General features: G+C 42.5%; 1 protein-coding gene across 5 annotated transcripts in view; it reads left to right on the top strand.

The window, feature by feature from the left end:
• Positions 1 to 6650: 6650 nt before the first annotated feature.
• Positions 6651 to 8266, top strand: part of LOC140350949 (CSC1-like protein 2) — a 28200-nt gene continuing 26584 nt past the window's right edge. For 2 of the 5 annotated variants that reach the window (XM_072436547.1, XM_072436552.1), the window contains exon 1: positions 6652 to 7049. The gene's annotated coding sequence lies outside the window, so the exon portion shown is untranslated. Of the gene's footprint in view, positions 7050 to 8266 lie in introns of all 5 variants that reach the window. The other 3 variants (XM_072436551.1, XM_072436549.1, XM_072436548.1) reach the window with 2 other exon arrangements.

The raw sequence follows: 8266 nt of genomic DNA, 5'->3' as shown, positions 1-8266 counted from the left end.
TTCCGACTCTGCACTTTCGACTTGATAAAGATGGCGCCCTTATTGTGTGTTGAATTAAAAAAGAACTTGACAGATGGCGACACATTGGACATGGCCAATCCAGTGCAAATCAACACAAGTGTCAGTCAAATTTGCTGCTCCGCCGCACAGAGACCGTAGCACTTGGAATATAAATGTGGATAACTTTTGATGCCCCGCTTGTGTAGATGATATTCCCAAAAGTTAAGCTTGATCGGGCTATTGCCCACGGAGGAGTTTGTTAAAGTGTGAAGCGTAAAATGTGAACATTTCATAGATTTAGCGCTTTTCCCATTTATGACAGTATATTTGCAGCTCCACGGCACAGAGACCGTAGCACTTAAAATCAAAATATGGATAAATTTTGATGCCCCGTTTGTGTAGATGATTTTCCCCAAATATGAACTTGATCGGGTATTCGCCTTAGGAGGAGTTCGTTAAAGTGTGAAGCGTAAAAATGTGTTGATTTGAGCGATTCTGCGATTTTCCCATAAGGATAACATGGGATGTTTCTGTCATCGCTGCGGTTACGCCGTAAAAATATGACTTTGGCTGTCATCCTTTTATGATCAGGATGGCAAATTAGAATTTAGTGCAAAATGTCATGTTATTTGGAAAAAACTCTATTGTTTATAGGCCACTCTGAAGGCCAAATAGTCAGAATTCTGGGAAACGTTTGCGGCTCCGTCGCACAGAAACCGTAAAAGTTATCCTTAAAATTTGGAAAACTTTAGATGCACCACTTGTCTAGAGGATGTACACCGATTTTGAAGTCAGTGGGCAAAAGGCACAAGGAGGAGTTCGTTAAAGTGTAAAACCTAAAAATGTGGTAATTTGAGAGATTTTGCGGTTTTCCCATAGGGATAACATGGGAGGTTTCTGTCATCGCTACGACTACGCCGTAAAAATGAAGGCATTTGTCAGATTGGCTTTTTTGATCGGGATGGCCAAATAGAATTTTGGGTAAAGTTTAGAACATTTTGGTGAAAACTAATTTTTGACCTTCAATGTTAATTCAAAGGTCACTCTGTAGGGTTAGGGTTAGCGCCCATTTCAATTTTGTCATCCTAAACTGGTCCAAACTGGAAAGTTTAACAACTGATTAAAATTTGGTTATAATCGGACTCGTTTTGATCAAATGGGAGCAATGTTTAGATTAGCAATATCCCAAAATAAGTTGTCCAAATTTGTGGCTGCGCCGTACGTAGACCGTAAAAGGTATCCCAAAAATTTGGATAACTTTAGATGCCCCACTTGTCCAGAGGACGTACGCCAATTTTGAAGTCGGTGGGCAAAACGCCCTAGGAGGAGTTCGTCAAAGTTTGACGTGAACAAAATGGCTAACACAGCGTGTTTTCATTTTCAAAGGAAGATGGCGGGCATAGGGTAAGTCTGGGGGCGTGGCCACAATCATATTTTTTTGTTGTCCTCACAAGAGGAATGCGTGTTCCAAATTTTGTAGCTCTACGACAAAGTTGACCTCGGGGCGTCTCCCATAGGCGCAATGTATTTTGACTTTTGTCGGTGGCGCTGTCGCGCCATATTTTAACGGAAAAAAAAATGGCCCAGAAAAAATCAAATTTTTCACCGATTCTGAGTTTTGGGCAAAGTTTGGTGAGTTTTTGAGCATGTTCAGGGGGTCAAATTAGAGCTCAAAAAGCAGAAGAACAAGAAAAATTAAAGCCGCAAGCGGCATCCAACGGCCCTCGCGGGCCGCCGGCCTTCCAACTCTGCGCTTTCGACTTGATAAAGATGGCGCCCTTATTGTGTGTTGAATTAAAAAAGAACTTGACAGACGGCGACACAATTGACATGGCAAATCCAGTGCAAATGAATACAAATGTCGGTCAAATGTGCGGGTCCGCCGCACAGAGACCGTAGCACTTGGAATAAAAATATGGATAACTTTTGATGCTCCGCTTGTGTAGATGATTTTCCCCAAATATGAGCTTGATCGAGCTATTGCCCTTAGAGGAGTTTGTTAAAGTGTGAAGCGTAAATGTGAACATTTCAGAGATTTCGCTGTTTTCCCATTTCTGACATATATTTGCGGGTCCGCCACACAGAGACCGTAGCACTTAGAATCAAAATATGGATACGTTTTGATGCCCCGCTTGTGTAGATGATATTCTCCAAATATGAACTTTATCGGGCAATCGCCTTGGGAGGAGTTTGTTAAAGTGTGAAGCGTAAAAATGTGGTGATTTGAGCGATTCTACAATTTTCCCATAAGGATAACATGGGATGTTTCTGTCATCGCTACGGTTACGGCGTACAAAATATGACTTTGGCTCTCATACTTTTATGATCGGGATGGCAAATTAGAATTTTGTTCAAAATATCATGTCATTTGGAAAAACTCTATTGTTTATAGGCCACTCTGAAGGCCAAATAGTCAGAATTCTGGGACACGTTTGCGGCTCCGTCGCACAGAGACCGTAAAAGCTATCCTTAAAATTTGGATAACTTTAGATGCACCATTTGTCTAGAGGACATACACCGATTTTGAGGTTGGTGGGCAAAACGCACTAAGAGGAGTTTGTTAAAGTGTGAAACATAAAAATGTGGATATTTGAGAGATTTTGCGGTTTTCCCATAGGGATAACATGGGAGGTTTCTGTCATCGCTACGACTACGCCGTAAAAATTAAGACATTTGTCTGATAAGCTTTTTTGATCGGGACGGGTAAAGTTTAGAACATTTTGGTAAAACAAATTTTTGACCTTCAATGTTAATTTAAAGGTCACTCTGTAGGGGGCGCTATCGCGCCCATTTCAATTTTGTCATCATAAACTGGTCCAAACTAGAAAGTTTAACAACTGATTCAAATTTGGTCCTAATCGGACTTGTTTTGATGAAATGGGAGCAATTTTTAGATGTGCAATATCCCAAAATAAGTTTTCCAACTTTGCGGCTGCGCCGCACACAGACCGTAAAAGGTATCTCAAAAAATTGGATAACTTTAGATGCCCCACTTGTCCAGAGGACGTACGCCAATTTTGAAGTCGGTGGGCAAAACGCCCTAGGAGGAGTTCGTCAAAGTTTGACGTGAACAAAATGGCTAACACAGCGTGTTTTCATTTTCAAAGGAAGATGGCGGCCATAGGGTAAGTCTGGGGGCGTGGCCACAATAATATTTTTTTTTTGTCCTCACGAGAGGAATGCGTGTCCCGAATTTCGTAGCTTTACGCCAAAGTTGACCTCGGGGCGTCTCCCATAGGCGCAATGTATTTTGACTTTTGTCTGTGGCGCTGTCGCGCCATTTTTTAACGAAAAAAAAAATGGCTCAGAAAAAATAAATTTTTTCGCCGATTCTGAATTTTGGGCAAAGTTTGGGGAGTTTTTGAGCATGTTCAGGGGGTCAAATTAGAGATCAAAGCGCTGAAGAAGAACAAGAAAAATAATAAAATATAGCCGCAAGCGGCAATGATCGGCCCTCGCCACGCTGCCGCCACACCGCCGCCACGCCGCAAGAGGAGGGGGCGCTAACGCGCCCCAATGGTCCTTTTATTACGCCTACTGCTGAATCTGTGACGCTGTCACATCTTCTCCCCTTTGTTTTACCATCAAAAAGCTATTTTATTTTGAATTCTTGGCAAAATGTGCGGCTTTGCCGCACAGACACCGTGACTCTTTGAATGAAAATGTGGATAACTTTTGATGGTCCTGAAGATGAGTCTCACCAAATTTCAGGTTAATAGGGCTGACGCCCTGGGAGGAGTTTGTGAAAGTCTAAAGTGTAAACATGTTCTGGCGATTTCCCCATTGGAATAACATGAAAGGTTTCGGTCATCGTTACGGCAACGCCATAACAATTATGACATGGGTCTCATTGACTTTTTTGATGGGGATGCTAAAATTGAGTTGTGTGTCAAATTTCATATAATTTCGCAAAACTAAACATTTAACCTCCATATAAAATCTGTAGGGGGCGCTGTGGCGCCAAACGAATTTATTTCACTTCAAGTAGGTTTAGGGCAAAGAGTTTAACAACTGATTCTAATTTGACGCAATTCGGACTTTATCTGCGCAAACGGCAGAAATTTTAAATATGGGAGATTTCTGAAATTCTAGCTACAGTTTGCGGCTTCGCCGCACAGAGACCGTGAGAGGTATCAATGTAATTTGGATAACTTTTGATGTCCCACTCCTCAGTAGCATTTTCACCAAATTTCAGCTTTTTAGGGCCAACGCCCTGGGAGGAGTTCGTAAAAGTACGACGTTTGGAAAAACTCCGAAGTCATGTTTAGCCATTTTTGAAGCAATATGGCCGACATTTGGTTGGGCGGACGGCGTTGCCGTAATAATATTTTTTACTTCTCTTGTCACCATCTACCTCTGCGCCAAATTTCATGATTCTACGATCAGATTTTTTCTGGGTCATTTCCCATCTCTCAATGCATTTTTGGTACATTTGGGGGCGCTGACGCGCCAATTTTTTTTATTTTAGAAAAGGGAAATAGCCAGAATGCACGATTTTTAGAGGTGTGAACATTTTTGTGACTTTTCGTCAATGTTCACTGGGTGAAAAATAGGGGGGTTGGTCCCGAGAAGAAGAAGAAGAAGAAGAAAGAATAATATTCCGATGCGAAAACAATGTTTCCCATTTTTCAAATATCATAAACTATACATTTTCGGAAAGCGCTCGCGCTTTCCTACCTCATGGTGTGGGTCCCTGGTCACTGACGGGTACTTTCGTTAATTTTGAGTGGGCTCCGCCCACTTTGTGTTTTTGGCCCTCTATACAGTAATAATGTTCAATTTTTGCATTACATGCTTATATGCACGGAACATGCAAGAGATTGGGAACGTATTCGTGAGCTACTTAGCGCAAATGAGTGCTTTATATGGGGTCGTCATCTCAATGTAAAGTGCTCGTTTAGTGCGCACTTTTGCACGGGCTTCTCCCGTTTACAACGGTAATGTTCCATTTTCCTACTACTAATTAGTATGCACAGGGCGTGCATGAGTGAAGGAGTGCGTTAGTGAGTGTTTGGAAGTGGGCGAGCGCTTCGCGCTCGATTTCGTGCGCACTACGTGCGCACTTTCGCAGCCGTGCTTCGCACGGCCTTACGAGATTAATAGGCCTCTCGCCAGCTTGTGGCGCTCGGGCCTAATTATACATCGTTTGAAAGCTCTAAGCCTTCCCGATGCCGCCATGGGGTGGAATCATCATTACGAGCGCTTACGCGCTCGTCACTCCCTATTCCGTCGGGATGCCCCGCCCACTCCCCATAGACTTCCATTGATTTGAGCAGATACAAGCATGGCCCATGCCTGCGGCATGGATTCTCGCGTACGGGACGATGCCAGGAGGGTTTTTGGAGGAATGCAGCGCTTCGCGCTGCTGTTGTCAACTACGCCCATTCACTCATTGTTGACTATTTCTGTCATAGCAGGAGTAAGTATGCATGATCCATGCCTTCGGCATGGGCTAGTTCACTGTACTTGCTGGCATCGTCCCGTACACGAGAATCCATGCCGCAGGCATGGGCCATGCTTGTATCTGCTCAAATCAATGGAAGTCTATGGGGAGTGGGCAGGGCATCCCGACGGAATTGGGAGTGACGAGCGCGTAAGCGCTCGTAATGATGATTCCACCCCATGGCGGCATGGGGAAGGCTTAGAGCTTTCAAACGATGTATAATTTGTTGTTATAGTGGAAACGGCTATATTGTTTTTGCTAAAAATATTAGTATTATTTTTTAGGCCCGAGCGCCACAAGCTGGCGAGAGGCCTATTAGTCCTACGGCGACGGGGTACCAAACATGGGGCTCAGGCCCCATGTTTCTATAACAGAAAAACAAATAAATGTGTTGATGCTGTCACATCTAAACTTGTTGATGTAAGCTCCAAATGTTTCAGTTCCTAAGTGCATGAGCCACATAATACTAAACTTGTTTCAGTCATTGTGTGTTGTTGTCCTATTCGCTTTAGAGGGATTTATCCACCTACAACTTGTGCTCCGTTTATGCAAGCTTTCAGCTTCCACAAAAAAGATACTTCTGCCTCACATAATTAAGCCGGGCTTTGTACTATCCCTGCAGTGCAAGACCGTGAGAATGGTATTACTGCACCCTCAGTGTTGGCTGTGTTTTGTTCACCACTCTTGTGACAATGTAGGGATGGCCCTGAAGATAACATGCTTGTTAATCAGCATGGTAAATTAAGTCAGTGAAATCTGTGGCTCTGATTTTCACCAAGTTGGTGATTTTTTTTCTCAATGAGCTAGTCAAAGCTTGAAAGTTAAACAGCGGATTCAAATGTGTCCGAATTCGGCCTTGTTTTGCGCAAATGGCAGAAATGTTTTTTTTTTAAATTAAAAATCAAGAAGCCCTACGCCCTGTGGGGAAATGTAATTTGTTAAATTAAACTTCTCATTCTAACGCTGAAATGTACAACATGACACATTTATATATATATATATATATATATATAACATTTTGTAAACAGACCATTTCAAGTGGCCAAAAGTTTGCGACAACTCATCTCGTCTTTCACGCAATCTGTTGTTGTCGGCGTGCGCGCTCCCGCCGCGCAAAGCATCATGGGGATGTCGTCACAACGGTGGGAGGCGCTAGCCCCTATTCGGGCACGTTCTAGTCAGGAAGTAATGCGGAAGAAAAATATTTTTGAGGCGACTTGCGCCACTGAGCAGTGAGCTCTGGCGCTGTGCGCACTGTGGAGCTGTGCGCAGGCTTCACGCTGAACCTCGTCTTTCAGTCCGCTCCCGTTGGACTGGTTTGGGGTTTATTGGTGACACTTCACCGCTGTCTGACAGGCGCAGTCTTGTACAGACTAGACTCTCTTGTCACTTGTGGCCGTGAAACGTTTGGCTAAACCTCGGCCGACTCGCGCACTTTAGTTTTAGGACCTGTGGCCGAGGTGTGGTTGGATCCAGCCGGGATTAAAGCTTCACTTGTTATTCGCCACAGAAGGAGCTAACAGGGCTAGCTCTGACAATAACGCAACGCTTGGCTGCTAGCCTCCTTTAGCAAACTGGCGGTTTCTCGTCTTGGTACGTCACTAAGGTCAGTATATTTCATGTTTTGGTTTCTCCTTATGTAATCCATAAGTGTTGTGTCATAGTCCGAAAATGCAGGGACTAACACTTCGCTTTTATTTTGGTATAAGTCTACCTCATGACTACTGCCAGAACAATGAGGACTCCAACACATGACAACAGTACAGTTTTGGAGATTCCTTAGATAGTTTATACTTTTTGATCCTTTGTTTTATAACGGGCATATCTTATTTATAACACAAAGGATGCATAGTAATGATGTGGTATTGTCTGACATGATGTTGATAATTCATTTATGTGTCACACTGAGGCGATAAACCCAGATTAAATCCTTCTGTGGCCTTCACCCACTGCCCTGGGAACATTGGGTTTCTTTACTTTCTGATAATATAGGGTAAGACTAGTTTAGGAACAAGAAGTCAGTAACAGGTTGACACATCTACTAATTTTCCCTAGTTTACAAGGTCTGAAGGCAAAACACAAGCGCTTTAGTAAACAGTGATGCTATCAAACATTAGATAACCTATTGTATGTACAGAAATGTATGATGTACTGTAGCTATTAATATTTAATACAAAACAAACAAAGGCTCTTTCTAGACCATACATTGGACATAACACAGAAAATAGAATTAAGCTAAACACAAGTAGTTGCAAAGTATCACAGTCGAAACCTTTACATTATTTGTTCTGTGTCGTTCCACTGCCAGAGGACTTTTACTCTGGTCTTTAAATCTCTCCACAAATTCATAATCAGATGGTTCAGATCAGACACACTGAACCTGTTACTTATCAACCATGTCTTTTTGGGTTTAAATGTGGGCCTGTTCTTTCTCTGTTCTCTTTATAGTAACTCTGCTGCTGAATCAGTCCTACTCACTTTATTCACTGACTTCACCAAAAGGAGCATGTCTTGTCTTGTTTCACTTCAGTTTCCAAATAGGTTAAAGTTGAGCCTCATCAATGTGTTTATGTTGTATTTCTTGTACGTTTTGTTTCGTGCTGGTTTGGTATAGTGACACTGTTAGTTTTGCCTTTTATGTTTGTTTAGTATTTTGCACATAAAATTCACATGTTTTTTGTTTGTTTTTTTCTTTTGAGTCTGTTTGGGAGTCTGTTACGAAACCGCAGGAATTATTATCACCCTCTGTTATCGTAATCAAAGCCACAAACCTGTTGAATTTGCAAATAGTTAATGATTAATGAACTAATACTTGTTAATGTG

Source organism: Eucyclogobius newberryi, unplaced genomic scaffold (genome assembly GCF_026437365.1).
Source record: "Eucyclogobius newberryi isolate DKJ021-1_F unplaced genomic scaffold, fEucNew1.0.hap1 SCAF_8, whole genome shotgun sequence".
In the NCBI taxonomy this organism is placed as follows: domain Eukaryota; kingdom Metazoa; phylum Chordata; class Actinopteri; order Gobiiformes; family Gobiidae; genus Eucyclogobius; species Eucyclogobius newberryi.
This window is presented reverse-complemented; position numbering and strand designations above follow the sequence as displayed.